Source organism: Ammospiza nelsoni, chromosome 5, assembly GCF_027579445.1.
Source record: "Ammospiza nelsoni isolate bAmmNel1 chromosome 5, bAmmNel1.pri, whole genome shotgun sequence".
Taxonomy (NCBI): domain Eukaryota; kingdom Metazoa; phylum Chordata; class Aves; order Passeriformes; family Passerellidae; genus Ammospiza; species Ammospiza nelsoni.
In genome coordinates, this window is record NC_080637.1 from 32508332 (window position 1) to 32526046 (window position 17715).

Genomic DNA, 17715 nt, shown 5'->3' on the forward strand with positions numbered 1-17715 from the left:
CTCTAGTAATCACAAATGAAAGTGGACCACATTCTTTGTGTTTAAATAGTTTATGTGCATCTTCCACTATCCTGTGCCTGAGTGTTACTCAGTGAAATCAGAGAAATTAGTTCTAGAACATTGCTTCTGGAGGAGGTTTTATTATCTGTTATATATATACACATACATACATACATATATATATATATATGTCTGTATATATACACACATACATATCCACACATGGTATGTGCCTCTAGAGAGATTCTGTAGCAGAAGTGGAAGTATCACTCAGAAGAAGTGTGAATGTTTGGAAAACTGTTCTTACATATGCGTTACATTTCTCTAGAATGTCTTGAATATTAGTCTTCTAATACATTTTGGGTTTATTTTTACAAATGTATACATTTATTTTTAAGATAGTAGTCAGCCTTTTCATCTGAGTAGAGGCTTTTAGCCTCTCAGCTACATTAATGTATAGGCTTTGTGAACTTCTGCCCAAAATGAACACGTCCTACCAATGAAGGTGTTAGGCATGAGGAGAAATACAACAGCAAAAGTTACCTACACTGGGGATCTACTGGAATCCCTGAAGTGAAAGGTTGCATTTAATGGAAAGGGGCAGGAGTGTTTCCTTGGACAAGGAAAGGGCTACATCACAGTGAAAGCTGCCGTGTTTGCTGTGAGAAGCAAGCCAGAAGATGAGCTTCTCTTTCTTTTCCTTGTCCAACACTTCACCAGCAGAAAAGGCTCTCTTACTTGGGCTTAGTTTCTCTTACCAAGTCTGGTTATTTCTGCTGCTATTCTGTTTTCTTTGTACCTGAAGTTCTTGCCCTTGCTTTGCCAGTTTGTCTAGCCTGCTTGTCTCTGCAACCCAAGCAAAACTGCCTGCATTTTCTCAGGTAATAGCATTTGAAGTTTGCCTGCCTGTTTTAGGCTTTTGGTGAAGGTTTGCAGTGGCTGCAACAAAGAACTGTGTTGATGCATGAGATTATCTACATCCAGAACTTAGTGATGCCAATGTGTCAGTACACACGTGGCAAAGAGATCTAGTCTTGCACATTGTTTCATAAATGCTGGAAGTCTCTTATTCTAGGCCAGCTAAGAAGATAGCATCCATGGCACCTGGTTTTCAGTTCCCTTCCTGATCCCTGATCACTTTATCCCTATTTACTACCCTCTCCACAGTAACTTCAACTCTTTTCAGCCACTTGAATGAAGGTTGATGTTTTAAAAGAAAATGATGTATGTCTGACTTCACAGAAAATAGGTTTAAACATCTTGTTAAATTAGTGTGATATAGCCAAATTCCTCCTTTCACATGAGGAGAATTTGGAGTATGCCTCATCCCATTCTGAAGGATGCTTTACCACCCAATTCACCCTTTGCAAGAAGAGAGGATTTTGTCTTAAAATTAACCAGCCTTGTTCCACAAAAACGAGAAGGAATTGGTATGAAAATGCTAGCATTGAATGAGACAAGGTCCTGTTTATCCTGTCTTCTCTGTGGAGGGTGGTGTGTATTGGAAGAGAAGAGGGGATAGCTTTGCTGTTAACTTTTGAAGTACCACATTGGGAGGGACTCTCCAAGTGAAATCCCAGTGACCTTGTATTACCTGAGGTGTATGTTCCTAGAAAGAACATTACTGTGGTGCCAAGGCTTTTGACCAGAAAGGCAAGAGCATCTGTTGTGTGCCACCTGCAAAGAGAAATAGGAGGTGTGAAGGAAAGTTAAAAAAAAAAATGGCAACAGATTTTCAGCTGCTTTGAAATCTACCTTTTTTTTTTTTTTTTTTTTTTAATCTGGTTTCTAGTTTATCTGGTAAAAATCAGTGTGGTTTGTGTATGTGTGGTTTTTGCTGAGGTGTTGTGTTTCAGGCTGAAGCTTAGTTTTCAGTCTAAAAACTTTTCAGTCTAAAAACTTTTCTTGTTCACCCCCAGGGTTTCTGCACCATGTTCTTAAAGGGGAGGTTGGTCCAATTAAGTTTCCAGAATGAAGCTTGTGCCAGATTAAAATAAACCTTAAAATACTAAGTTTTAATAACTACAAGCTTTTCTCATGATAGTGAATTACATTTCAGTATTTGAAATATGAAGTGGTGCCTTTTTTCCTTAGGTAGGTATAAGTGAAAGCTGTAGCAGTCTTGTCCAGAAAAATGATACCCGACATGCATTGTGGTTTTGTACATTGTGTGGAGATTTAGGTTGGGGATCAGTTAAAGGTTCTTCACCCAGAGGGTGCTTGGGCACTGGACCAGGCTCCCCAGGGAAGTGGTCACAGCACCAGCCTGACAGAGTTCAAGAAGCATTTGGACAGTGCTCTCAGGCACATGGTGTGGTTCTTGGGGTGTCCTGTGCAGGCCCAGGAATTTGGTTCAGTGATCCTAATAGGCTCCTTCCACCTTGGGATATCCTATGATTCTGTGAGCCTTGCTGCACCCAGTTCTGGTCAGCTGGTGGAGTGGATAATTACTTTAGAATGGGTAAATCTGATGCCTGGTCTGCTACTGGGATGATGATACAAAAACCTACTGCATAATGTTTTCTCTACAGTTCTCAGGCTAAGTAGAAAATAAATCACTTCCTTCCCTGCACTTACCCACCTGCTTACTTCATTAGGAGCCAGTATCTACACAGACAGTGGGCTGTACTGAATATGAGGTATCTGTGCTTTCTGGGGTCTTCTTTCCCAAGGTGATAATTGTAAGTGCCATGAGGATGCACACATGCATTGTCACAGTCCAGATTTGTCTTCTGCTGCTCTGTGTCTCTCATAATCCTGTCTGATTTATGCAGTGATTTCAGTTGTGCTGAAATTTGGCAGCCTAGAGATACAGTATAATGTTGAAATAGTAATCATTTGAGCTAGGCCCATTGCTGGTGCCATCAGTGTCATGGTGGCCTTTCATGCTGCAAAACCTGCATACAAACTCAAAAATGCTTCTGTCAGCAAGGATGCAGTAGGTTACTCTTGTGTAATCTCATGTAGGTTTGGCTAGAATGCCTAGAGGAAGGTAGGTCTGAGCTGGTATCAAGTGAGAGCTAGCAGTGATATACACATTAAGTGTTTATAGGTGTCCCAGTCTTCCAGCTAAGAGGCCAGTATTTTCCAGGTCCCTCAGGTTTCTTCCCTCTCTTGTGACTGACTTTTCCACTACTCCCCAGCCTCATGAAAGTCTTTCTTCTTTCCAGCACCTGAAATACTGCTTTCTGATCATGTTAGTCCCTGATGTCATACATGATCTGGCATGCATCCTGTACCCAGCTGCTGCCTTTGCTACATTAGTACATAGTTATAGGCTAGAGTAGAAAAGAAAATGGGGAAGGGTGGCAGAGGAAGCAAGTGCTTAAGTTTACCAATCCTTTCTAACAGTTGAAAAGTAAAAATGGTCTAATAACACAAGTGCAGAACTTAAAGAAAGTAGATAAATAGTAGTGATGGTAATCAAGGCACAAAATTATCAGTGCCAAGTCTAGTGGGAGCAGAGCTGCTGAAATATTTATGCAATAAGTTCTCCCCTCCCTTTCCCAGTCTTGTACTACCTATGGCTCTGCTGTTGTAGCAGCATGATGATCGAGTTCTTAGGATATCTTATGGCTCCTGACAACCTCCAGCAGCCACCACATGAGCTGCAGCTAGCTGAAGCTGAATCTGAGATGGTGTGTGAACAGTTCAGGTGCCATTAGGACTTTGGTGTCAGAAATCCTTAATGCAGGTGGCTCAGCTGGTTGTGACGATCATGTGTAATGCTGCCCAGATGGCTGTGGTCAGCTCATGCCAAGGATGGACTTGGCATTTGCCCAGAAAATCCTTTATGGTAATTCTGAGGTCTTTGTGGTACCCCCACAGCCCCCTACTGAGTGGAGTGGCAGGAGGGGTTGCAGGCAGCGGTGGAGCAGCACAACCCATTGTCAGCACCCATCAGATACCGAACTACTGGAGCTGAGCTGTGCACAGGCTGCTTCCCAAGGCCCCTCTACTCTGGCACTCTTAGTCTGGCACAGCTTACTCAAGGCTAAAATTTGCACTTCTCTATATGATGCCAGTATTGTTCGTTCAGTTACCAATGCTCAGGAAGGCAAAATACCACCCATAATGACAGCTGCAGATGACAGAGTGATTGATGGGCCTGTACACGTGGAGCATTTACTGTTACAAAGCAATCCCAATTGTTTCTTTAGTCACAGTCCAACATATTTAACACTGTCAACCACGAAGTACCATATACACTAGCAAAAAAAGTAGGCTACATCTGCAGGATGTGTTGTATAGAGACCTAAAAGTAGTTTAAGGTAACAGATGGCAACTCTCGGTCTGTTATATAAAATTATTTGTAAACGTCAGGAAAAAGATAAAAATAGAATTAATTCAGTCAAAAATTCCTGCAGGTTTAAAGAACATATTGAGATTATATCTGATGGATAATTGGAGTGTTTGACAGGAAAATTATTGAAGTGGACCCAGTGTTTTGAAATTAAGCCTGAATGGTAGAAGAGGAGGGCTTCCCCTCTCTTCATCTCCTTTAGAATTTGTTGATTGGGTAAAAAGAGTACCCTTCAAAGTACCTTCAAAGTAAACACCAGTGTAGATCACCACACTTCAGGGTCCAATTATGATATTTGAAATCCCAAAGTTCTCAGACTAAGCCAGCAAGGACTGAGGTGATTTTACCATCTTTACTGACTGACCTAGTCCCAACCATTTTTCAAAATACCAAAGACTTCACTCATTTTGCCCCTTTAATGCATTTGTTTCTCCCTCTTTCTTTTCTAGTCTTCTGATTTTTTTCCTTTATGTTAATTAAGTCTCATTTAATTAGCCAAAAACGTGCCTTCTGCAACCTCATGATGAAGTACAAAGCAGTGTTTGATGTTACAATAAGTTTTGGTAGAGCTTTAAGTGGCTGAAAGGTGACACCTTTTAATTAGTAGTGGCTGGTATGGGAGAACCTTCTAAGACCAAATGGCACGTTCCTTACTTTTTTAGTATTCAGGGTTTTTTCCTCCCTCTCTCTCTAGTTGTGTTTATACATCCCTTTTGGCTTCATGCTGTGAGTCTCTAAGCTATTTCAATTTGGTTTCCCATCCCTAAAAATACCATGAGCACTATTACCAACATTTTGGTTTGTCAAGACTGTGAAAACAGGAGTGTTATTTCTGTTCTATATTTTGTATATCTAAGGGATACAACTGAAGATTTAGGTTACCCTTCAAATACTTTAACTGGGTAGGACTAGTACTGCCTCCCCCACATTCTTTATAAAGTGCCTGCATATTTCTAGTATGGTTGTCTGCAATGGAAGTAAGCAGGATGAAAGTGCTGAGTGCATAACTTTGACATTTCATACAAGGCAAGGCAGCATTTTGTTAACTCCTTTGCACTGATTTTGGCACTATACATGACCAAGGTAGTCACCACTGGGTTGTATCTCTTTAGGCAAAGATTTAGGAAAGAGGCTGGCATGGTCCTCTTGAAGTGGACTTACATAACACAGTGTCACTGTATAGAAAGAACGCTATTAAGCTGAACAAAGTGATCTTCCCAGGATGCAACACTTGATTATTGTATATTGATAAACTGATCCTCTTAATTCAGAAAGAAAATGGATCTATTGGAGAGAATTCAAAAAATTAAGTGTTTGGGGAAAGCTGTCAAGATACATGCAATATATGTAGTCAGCAGATCAAATAACAGGATGGAAAGTAATATAGCCCTTACATATGCCAAAGACTGTGGGCAGCTTTTAATAATATATAGTCACAGAAGATGCAGCTGTATCTTATGCCATTAATTTGTACAGTTTGAATTGTAGGAGTGATTAAACCTTTGAACAGTTGACTGGGAAAAGTGGTGGAACTGAAGCATGCTAGAGCTCTTAACAACTGTGTCTTTAATCAACACACACTGACCCATGTTCGGTGTTTGACATTTGAGAAAGTTATATGGCTGTTGTATGGAGCAAGTGACAGCGGTGGTACTGCTAGGCCAAAACATCACCTGGGATGTCTGCAGCATCAGACTCCATGTCTACTTAATGGATAAGCTTCTCAATTATTTTAAAGTCTGGTCTTTAAAACAGTCAGCTCCTTCTACCCTGGCAGTCTGGGCCCCGGACTGCCTTCTCTTTTTTAGGAGATGGTAATCCTGCCATCCTTACTGTGCTTTAGGTCCTCAGCTCCATTGAGTCCAAAAGAGACAATGACTATGGTAATGGTTCTTCTCTTCTTCCTGCAGTATAAAAATCTGCAGAATGCCTATGGCTATTAATTGAATATTCAAAGTCAGTGATTTCCTTTCTCTTTTCCTCCTGGGGGCATTGGAGGGGTGGGAGGTTACATGTGGAGTGTGAACAGACTCAGGAAGTGTTATGCTGTCACTTGAAATGAAAAGGGCTAATCAGAAAATCTCCACAAGTCACAGTCTGCACTGCTGATTTCACTGTAGGAGGAAACTTCTTGTTGATTTTGTTGGTTTGGTTGGTTGGTCTTGTTGTTATTTGGAGGTTTTTGGTTGTTTGTTTTTTGTCTTTAGCAATCAGTGGCAAATACCTAGTAAAGACTTGCTGGTGTTACAATTTTAAAATGCTGCTTATAAATGGAGAACTTCTGTGCTATGAGATAAAGGTTGTCAGTGGGCGTTGGCAAGCAGGCAACAATCATTTTAGTGTCTTGGTGTGGCTGTAACAGAATGCTTCCTTTGCTTTCACTGGAGCTTGTCTTCCTTTCTTCTCATCATTGGCTCTAGTTCTGAATAGACATTGCTTCTCTTGGGGTGCTTATTCAAAAGCTGCAAAAAACCCCCCTCAAACAAACTCAACTTCTCTGCTTCAGGAATGTTAGTCTTCTCAAACACTTCCCTTTTCTTTGGTCTCATCTTAATTCAAGCAGGTTTTGTTTTCCATATTATTAAATATGGATCTTCATTCAGCAGTGGATCTTCCACTTAAGTCTTTTTTACTATAGGAGGCAACAGGGGAACTGATGGATCCGCTGCTGGTGTGGTCAGTATTCCTTTGAACTAATACAGGTCCTATGCTCCGTTTATGGAAGCATCTGAGCAGTTGTTGCAGCAAGAAACTATCACTTAACGTGGGCCATTAGATCAATCTACATTATGGTCTGTTTGTCAATAAAAAAAATTAGAAAATCTGTGATAAAAGCTAATTTCCTTAGATTCTACAGGAATGATACATTTAATTTTAAGTGTCTATGTTTGTGCCAACAGATTTTTCTCTTAAGCTAGTGCTGAGATTGCTCTTCCTCTCCAAGGACACTCCTATGTGTTCTGCTACAGGATTACCAGCTAAACCTAATCCCAGACTTTTTCAATACTTGAAAGGAGCCATTTACAGAATTTTTCAGGAAACAGACTGAGATTTTTTCAGCTGCCCAAAGTGAACTTGAAGCAGTGAGAGAACAGGACTCAAACACAGTGCTACAGAAATGGGTCTGGTGTTTTGGAAGTAGTCTGAAGCTATGCCAAAAATGACTAACCTTTTCTGTGAAACCTGGATGTACTCATAGGAGGAGTCTGCAGCCACCTGCCGTGGTATTGTCACCTAAACCCAGACTGGCACATTCGCTGCATTGTTAGGCGGTATTCTGAAACCTGGTATTGAACCTGACCCAAAACATAATTTCCTGTTTGTAGTTCAGGTGTGTTGCTGTGTAATACAACCTTTTCAGCTACCTTTGTATTTCTAGTAAGATCCTGCAAAGCTCAGCTTGTCTTAAAAGCTACAGGAAAAAGGTGACGGAGCAAACAATCTTCTCTGTCTCACTGTCATGCTGAGGTTATCAGAAACGCCTGTTCGTGGTATCTACAAAAGAAAAGAAGGAACTGCTTGAAAAGCAAGACATGGTTTCATGTTTTCTCACACTCTCACCTTCCTTTTTTTATCTACTCTAACCTGAATTTGGCAAACTGCAGGATGGATGAATTATTGTATTTATGTCAATATTTGCAAATGATGGAAAGAAACTGGAGTTCTTACACTCTTTGCCTTGATGTGACTGCTGCTTCATAAGAACATGCTTTTTTATCAAGAAGTGTGTAAATAAGCAGGTCCTTAAGAGCTGCACAAATTTAATATGAAAGTATATGATATTTTCTCCAGCAATAACTGCACTTTATTGAGTTTCCATTTTAGCTGGTTTTTTTTCTTTCTGCATTTAAAAATAAACTTCCATTCTCCCTCAAGTGATTTAGCAGTTTGGAAAAAAGGACAGATCTTTACATACACATGGAAAATAATTTTCTTAAAATGAATGCATCTATTGAGGCACTTTTTCACACCTTTGCCTGACAGACCTTATTTTCCTTTTTTTTTTAAATTATTTTGACCATTCCCATGTGACCATTTTCATTAGCTTTTTCCCAAAATACACTGTACTAGAGAGAATCCTAGGCCTATGACTAAAATCAAACCAGTTTCAAACATAAACAAATGACCTCATTTGTCTTGCATAAAATTTATGGCGTTTATTTTTGTTGGAACAGTATATAACCTTACCATGGAATGAACATAAAACGTATCTGCTGATTCAATGTTCTTATAATTTAACCCCTTCCTCCTTTTCTGAATTTGTTTACTTCTTCCTATCAGAAGACTTCACATCCCCTGATGTTTTGTTTATTTATGGTGACTTCTTTTGTAAAGATGAGCCCAGGCAGTGCTACAGGCTGGGGGCAGAGTGGCTGGAAAGCTGCTCAGTGGAAAAGGACCTTGGGGTGCTGGTCAAGAGCACCTGAACATGAACCAGCGTGTGCCCAGGTCTGACTGAGTCACCACACCTGGAAGTGTTCAAGGAATGGCTGGACATGGCACTTAGTGCTATGGTTTAATTGGCAGGATGGTAATCTGTCAAAGGTTGGACGTGATGATGTTACAGGTCTCTTCCAACCTGGATAATTCTGTGATTTTTTATCAACATGGTAATGAATCTATAGTGAGTAGACTTTTGCTCTCTTATATTTCAAATAATGCTGGTAAAAATCTCATTTTCCCTATACCAACCCCCAGTTATTAAAGACTACGTAGAGAAGTGTGTTGTAGGAATGGGTTCTAATAGAATCCCCATGTCACTTGAAACAGAGGGGCAAAATAAATCCATAGCCATATGCTCCTTTGTTGTTCTTTCTTACTGAAAAGCTTGTTCTGCTTTATAATGTAATTTCACTTGCTTTTTTTACCAATTGCTGTGCTATGGCTGAACACTTTTAACCTGACTTTTTAAGAAAATAAGGTTTATGTGATTGTGCTAATATCCACTAATCTTTCCTTAGGAACCTTGAATTCATTGGCCTATTTTATCCAAATTTCACCAACAGGAAGAAGAACTAGAAATGTTAAGTTTCTGATAAAATTATGTCTTTAGCTAAACAACTTCATAAGGAAGAGAGCCTGCTAGTGGAGGCTGTAAGAGCTCAGTCTCATCAGTTACATTAAAATCCATACGAGGAAATCATCCTATACGCCCAACTCCAGAGTAAATGGCAGTGTAAGAAAAACACAGGAAACTCTAGAACTTTTAGAACTTTGTTAAACTAGTGGCATACACACATGAATCATTCTTGGTCCCAGGACTACTGATCATCCCCAGCTAAGTGTCTACAGAAAGTGTGCTAATAACTAGCATAGAGTTTCTCAGCAGTGGCACAGGATCAACATATATTCAAACAGTCTCTTTTAAAAATAAAAATTCTGCTGTTAGAAGAAAACAGAATGTATTGAGAACAAGACTGTTTCATGGCGGTTCTTTTATGAAGTGCAATTTTTAAGAACATAGGGTAATTACTTGAAGTTATGACTTTGCAAATTTTATTCTTCTAAGTAATTTCTTGAAAGCCTGTTTGTCTACCTGTGCCCATCAGTGCAGATGACAGAATGTGATGCAACACCAGCCACAAGAAACGCCTATGAATGCAATGGTGGTAGCAATAGTAACAGTACAGATGAAACATGTTTCCACTAAAGGCTGAGATTTAAGTTAAATAACTCTGACTGTATTTACCACTGATGATAATGAGCAATTTAGTTCCTTTCCATAGGAAAGCAGCTGAAAGCAGGAAATACAGCATTCAGCACTTTTCTGTTACACAAATACATTCAATTTCCTTCTCCTCATCTAGAAGACTGTTTTATGCTGAACTCCACATACATTCTATACCACTTTTACACCTGTCAGTAATAGCTGTAATCCAACAGATAGTTCTTTGAAAATGAGGTGGAGTCAGCACCTTTAGGCTAAAGGTAAGCAAGGGTGATCATACATCTTTGATCTCACAAACCCTCATTTGCTAATCCCCAGCCAGTTTTGTACTGCAGCATCATGCATTTGCACACAAGCAACTGATGATTTGTATTCTCCCTAGCAAAACTCCTGGTGGCCCCTCCTGTCATAGGTCTGTGGATGGCAACAAAGGTGCCTGTGTGGGAGTAAAAATGGAGCTTTACAAAGGATTTTCCTTATGATCCTGGAGCTTTAAAACTCTACTTGGAGGCTTTCTCTTACCTCTGCATTTATAAGCAATATACTGTACACCTGACTAATAATTAACAGCTTCTTTTTTTGAAGACCAAATCAGGATGGAAATTTCTGGGCCTGATCCTTTCTCCAGGAGATCTCAAATCATGTTAAAACTTCTGCACAGGTAAACAACCCCCCACCCCACCGCTGTCCTAACTCAGTTCCATGAGCTTCTTTCCAGCAACGTTCTTAGCATGGAAGGGCATATGAGCACAATGTTCACTTCAGGTGGCAGAGTTAGCTCTAGTCCTTCATATGCAGAGCAGCACAACTCCAGCCTGCTGTCCCAGGCAGGTTGGATTTGGGTTTCTGTGGCTCCTCTGCTGCCAGTGCTCTGCCTGCTGTGGTGGTGGCAGGTGCCCCACAGTGGGATTTGCCCGTGCCTGTGTCCCTGCAGTGTTGGCTGGGCTCACGCCAGGCCCGTGTCCCCACAGTGAGGGTGTCACCGAGCGTGCACGCGCTTCCTCGCCCCAAACCTTCGTCGTGCCCGTGGTCCTGCACACATCACCACATGCAGTGCTGTGCTCTTAGCTCATGACTTTAATTCTCACGTGTAGGTTATGCATTTCTGTGGGCAGAGTACTTGGCTGTAAGGTGTGCGGTGTTTTGACTGGAGCATTGCAGGGAGGTGCCCCTGAAATCCATCCTGTTTATGCTGTGCACCCCTTAGGCAGAACCAGGCTTTTCCTGGTCATGCCACATAATCCGAGCCCAGCAAACCCCAAGCTGTGTCCTTCCTTAACCTGTGGGTACCTGCAAGAGACTTGCAGCAGCAGATTTTGTTGTCGTTTGCAACTATATAAGAGTGCCTTGAATCACAGCCTTGGGCAGTCAGAGATTTCCTTCTAGTGTTTTCCAAGAGAAGTCAGCTTCTGGTCTTTGTTGTTGGGATCACAAGCAGGAGTGGGAGTGGGTTGATCCAGAGCTGGGGAGGTCAAGTAGCATCAAAGGAAGGGAATGTCTCTTTCAGTGTCTTAATGGTAAACACATTGGCACTTGAGCACATTTGTCTGCAGATTGCTCTTGCAGTAATTAAAGACACCTTTTCATGAAAACGGTTCTTAAAAGTTCAAAGAAATGAAGGAGGACAATGTGTAAAAGAGCACCTTGTAGGGCTCATCAGTTATTAGCATTTTTTCCAAAGGTTCTGTCCTCTCACATTGTCTGTCTCTTGTTAAGCAGAAGTATTTTTGTGAATGTGGTAACTGAAATTTTTTTCTTAACCAAGAAAACCAACAGCCCAAGTGAATCTGTATATTCTAGATTCTAGTCCTGGGCTGCTAGTGCTTCAGCAGTAAACAAGTCACATCATAGTTTTGATCCTGAGATGCCAATTAAGCCTTCCTTAAGAATATTAATCAAGAGAAGTCTGAGATCAACAGTACTCCAGAATACCATGTGGACTCTAGCCCCTAAGAGAGAATATCTTTTAGGTTGTTGTTTTTGTGATGAAAAATAATTGTGCTTTTAAACTAACCTGTAACATTCATTTACATTTTTGTGTCATTGTGTCAAGTATTGGAATAAGTCCGTGGTAAATTAAGGGATAGGGAAAAAAAAGACAAACCATTTGCTAAGAAGAAGTCCTTTCTTCCAAAGTGTTTTATGACATCTGTGCTGTTGAGAATAGTTTTTTGTAATTTTCCAGAAGAAAATTTGAACTCATCCAGAATGGGATTTAAGTGGAAAGAAATACATAGCATTATTTTGGGATAAATAAAGATGCATGTCAGTACTCAGGAGGTTTATTTTATTTTTTAGGAGACTTTTGTCATGGGTAAAAACAGTGTGAGGAAACATTTTACTGTGCTACTCATTGATTAATTTTTTTCCCCTGTAGATTTGAATTTAGGTAAAGTAATACTGCACATAATTTATAAAATTCTCCTGAAGTATTTATAGTGTGCTATAGGGAACAACATAAGATTGATGGCAATGCAAGATGGGAAGAAGATGCTCAAGCTGACATAAAACCTTCTGTATTCTTCAAACATGGGCTTCAGCTTTGTTTTATTTGTATGGGATTTGAGGGTTGGCTGTATGGGTACCATTGGTCCCTCAAACCTTTTAGTGAGATTTATAGCTGTTTGTGCATGCATTCTTAATCTCTTGACAATGTGTATAAGATTTTTTTGGAAGCTTTACATAGATCATAATTTATTCTACTGTCCAAGTCTTTTCACTTCTTAAAATTACTGTTATTTTATATTTTGAAGGTATGAAATATTGTTTTCTGGTTTTCCCCCTGTTGTGTGGAGATTAAGTGGACTTAGTTTCCGGTCAGATAGCATGTCACTGGGACAGCAAAATGACTATAAGCATTTATCCCCCATGGATGAAATCCCAACCTGCAGCATTTCTGTCTCACCTTGGAAAGATGATTACTGAGATCTCTGTAGATGGGCTTTAAAGCTGGGCATAATCCAGTGATGAGTGAAATGCAGAGCCCTACAAATCAGTGACATTTAACCCCACCACACGTCAGTCCAGGTGGCAAGAGAAATTGGTTAGAACTGTTTCCAGCCCATTTTGCTGGTTAGCACTCCTAATCACACACCTCCTGTGTGATCTCTGCGCAGGTGCACACACTTGTGCAAACACACTTTGTGCAAGCACACTTTATTCTGTATTCAAATGTTCTAGTTCAGGTAAACTTTTAAAGCACTTGAATTTCTTTTCATGCTCCTCTTAAAAACAGTTGTTATTTCTGGAGAGACAGTAGTCACCTTTCCCTTTGCCTTTCATCCTTTCTCCTCTTACTTGTATGAGGAAATTCTATCACTCAGTTGTGACATTTCAGTAGTGGATGCTACACCCATTTTAACCGAAAGCAAATTCTTCTGAAATAAAACCTAGATGTATTTACTTGTCAACAGATATGCTCTATAACTTCCATAAAGAGGACTGATTTATAAAAATAATAAAATTTGTGAAGCATTGAGGTGTTTCTGAAATCTGCCCTTAAAAAGAGCAAGAGCTAGCAATCCCTTGTGCCAACCTCTTTTATCTCTTGCAAAGCTATTTCTCATTTACTGTTATGCTTAACAATTCCATTTCACAGTGTGCTTTAGATTCCCAACAACAGAAAAAAAAAATTACTTAAGAAAAAACAACTTGCAAATCCAGGACCAGGCGTCTGTTTCTGCACAGTTCTAAACGAAGCCTTACCGTTTCTTAACTAATGAGAATCTTTTCCATGTGGAATAAATCCTTAGTTCTTAGCAGCATTAGTAATGCTTAAAAAAAAAAGTCTTTAAAATTGTTCAGTTGCCTACTGCCTTTGACTGTCTCAATAAGACATTGAAACAGACCTTCTGCTCTAAATTAATAAAGCCAATCACAGCCACACAAAGCCCAGAATGACCGATCATTCTTCTGGTGTCCTCACTATCTTTACTGAGGTCAGATAAATCACTTTTGAGCTGTTAAATCAATGATCATAAATTAGGGCTCTGTTTTTACAGCACCTTGTGGGAAATTCTCATGGTTAAATTAATCTAACAGCTGCAGCAATGAGCACCTCCCACAAGATCATGTCAAAAGTTCTCCCCCCATACACCACCTTTTTTTAAAAGGGGAAAAAGGACTGAATTATTTGTTTTTACCTAGCACACAAAATGGAATCCCACAGTCTATCCCTGCTAATTCGTGTTTCAATTGTACCCAGCTGTTTAAATTGCACTGTGCAGAGATTGCCTTGATCCCCAGGTGCTGGTACTCCATCTGTGCTGTTCTGAGAGACTATTTACAGCCGAGGTTAGGCCAGTGATTGCTGGGATGGAAAACTCATTTCTCAGCCTGGCTTTTATTTACACTCTTATTAAAGATCCTTTCACTCATGTTGGAATGGCAGCTAGTGGCTGCAGTAAGCGCTTGGCACTGAGCCAAGCAGGGAAATTACCATGTCGATGAAAGATAGCCTGCTTCCATTTTAACCTTTCACTGTTCCCCCCTTTCCATCTATATTTGCATGAAGAAGGATGATTATTGAAAGAGATAGGGGGACAAAGGGATGAGAGTATCCTTGTCAACTAAGCTTTTCAAGGGATAAACCAATGGTTTGTGACCAATTTTGAAAAATCTTTACTGCCTTATTAATGTCCTACTCCTTTCTCTTAATTGCTATTAGAGTTTATTTTCACATGAAGCAACAGAGCTGCTCATGCTCTGCTCACATCCTTCCCCCACTGCTACCCCTGTGAACATGACCCTGGGTATGTCTGCAATGTTGAGGTTTCTACTTCATCCCCAATGCAGGTCACACAGAGCCACAGCAACACCCTCAAAGCATTTTTCTCCTACAAATATGCCTCGTGGAAATGAATCACCTCCTTGGGAACAAGCAGCTCATTGCACACAGCAGCAGGTTCTGTTACTGGGGAGGGCAAGGGGAGAGTGTCTGGGGAAGGCTGGCAGGCAATCATCACACTATGGCCCTAGATGCATTTAAAAAAAAAACAAACAACTATTTCTCCCAAAACCTCAGCACATTTGCTTTTAAGAGCAACACCCAATTGGTGAATAGCAACACAATCCACCTCAGCTGTTGCAAGACAACAAGCAATATTGTTAAGTGCCAACTATAGCCCAGTACAACAAAGAGGAGACCCTCAAAACTTTGAGTCTCTCTTCCAAGCTCTATTTGTAAGGCAGACCCTGACCTGAAGAGCAGAAGCTGTGATAGTTCTTGACTGCAGGTAAAACCATGCTTTTGTCTCTTTGCCTATTTCCAACGCAGAAAGAGAGATGAGTCCTTCTATTTTCCATTTTCCTGAGTGGAGGAGCGGTGACTCTGCTGAGAGGTTTACAAGGGTTGGTGTTCATGCTCTTGAGCCTTGTTTTAGGTGGTGTGCAAATAGAAGCATTCATTTCCTAGCTCAACAGAAAAAGAAAAGAAAAAAAAAAGGGAAAAGGGAAAAAGGAAAAAGGAAAAGCGAAAAAAAGGAAAAGGAAAAAAGAAAGGAGGTTATATCCTGAGAGATTTATCCCTTTACTTAGGTGTTCATCTGCTCTTTAGCCATTGCTCAGCCTTGCAGATCCTCATGAGGTGTAGGCTCAACTCATCACCCAGTAGGCTCGCTCTAACAGGATACATTAAGAAGACAAAATTTCAGGCCTTGGTTTTACAAAACTTGTACAAAATACAATAAATTACCAGAAGCCTGCTGGTTGTCCAGTGCAGGTGCTTCACTGGCCCAAGCTGTCTGACAGCCATTGTCTGCTGCACTCCCAGTACGTGTGGAGAGATGCAGCTTTTCAGTACAAGATAGCTGTGGAATCCTCCAAAGAACAAAAAAAATTGAGTTGTTCAATTTTTAAAACTCATTTTGTCTCCATTGAGTATGAGGTGCCTGGAGAAGTGGGTGTCTTATTAGCTGCTGCTCAAAGTTAGTTATTGATTTTTCCTATATTTCCATATACATATATGTACATATATGTGTATAGGTATAACTACATATATATAATTATGTATGTTCAGTTTTTTATATTCTACAAAAGCTTATTTATTAGAATTCTGTCTGTGGCATATAGCTCAGGACTCCAGGTTTGTTGGATGTTTTTTTCCCATTTTCTAATTGACTGAGTACCCAAGTCCTCAGCTACCTTTAGCTTTCCTAATGAAGACAGCACCAGGGAAACCTTGCAGGAGCAGGAGCAGAAAAGAATGACTGGGAGATTTTTTATAACAATAAATATTTTTCTTCCCCCCCCCCCCCCCTTTTTTTTTTGGCACTAAACAAACATTCCCTAAAACACCCTTAAAAAATGTAACCACAGTAGGATTTACCATCTCAGCATTGTGATTTATATTTTTCCCATTCACAAAATACTTATATGTCTGGATATGAGACTGAGTTTGAAGGTTGTGTTTTGATTCTTGTCTGGTTCATTTAAACTGCTTTATGCTGGTGCTCAAGCAGAGAAGGAGTAAGAATGATGTTCCAGATCTTTTAACATATTCGAAATTCCCAGATGTAAAATTCAATTGCATGAGTCCTGGCAAAAAACAAGCTCTAAAAGGGGGCGCAAAGACCAAAAAAGTAAATTTATTTTTTTAATTGGGAGCATAGTGAACACAATCCTTAGAAAATACAGCATAAGAATTTTGTATTAGGAGCTTGTTCATGGAGTACCTTGATCTCAGCTAGATGAGATGAAGTTGACATTTGGCAGACAAAGCTCTAGGGAAAGCTGGCGGATGTTAAGGAATAAGACATTTGGTGCAATTAGCTGTGGTACCAACCCAGGAATGAAAGTAAACAGGCACAACATGGGGACAAGAGGATTTTTCAGCTAAACAGCTCATGGCTTCAGGAATCCCCTGCTCTTTGTACATTCCTTGGCAATTCCCTCTTTAAATAACTGATCTGTCTGCTTCTAGATCCTGGATAACTGCAACTGGGTTTGGCTTCTCCCTGTCTCCCCTTGCCCGTCCCAGAATGTGCTGTGATACTGTAAACAGCTGCCTCAGCCCACATCTGCCACAAAGGGCTGCAGGAATAAACATTACACTAACACACATTTAAGAGATCTGGATGGGCAGGGTCAGTCTAAATTCTGAACAGACTGAAATGACTGCAGGGCTGTCAGCTGCTTTTACAACCTTGAGCTTTATTGAATATTATGCTGGGCAGAGAAATGGTCTCTCTTTAGGAACAATTTGTGCTATTTCATAAGGTGACTACCTAGTCATTTGTCTTCCACAGTAACTCTCATGGGAAAGCAAGATCTTTCCTTCTAGTTTTACTCATGGATATCATGAAGACTTTCCATATTCTTAAGTCTTACCCTTTTAAAGCAAAAATAGCAAAATTTCAGGTTTCTTTGCTTAGTCCCCAGAAAGTTGTGTATTACAGAAATACACAATGACTGTCATATGAGAAGCTAAATGCTGTACCTGAGCTTGCATGACAGCCTTTGGATTTTCCAGACAGCCCTTCATTTGCCAAGGAGGAGTAGTTTTCCTGGAGAATAAGTGAGCCAAAGAACTGGGGTAACAATGGTCAAAAAGTTGAGCCTTCTAAAACCAACTTAAAGACCATTAAAGTTTCCCCTTTTCAAACTGGAGAATTAAAATATTATAGGCATGTAAGCACTAATTTAGAGGTAATGAGCAATATTAGAATAATGAAGAAACCATTTCCCCTTCTATGAGTCTTCCCTTTAGGCAGCAGCATTCCTGCATAGCTGGTGATGCTCTCGCTGT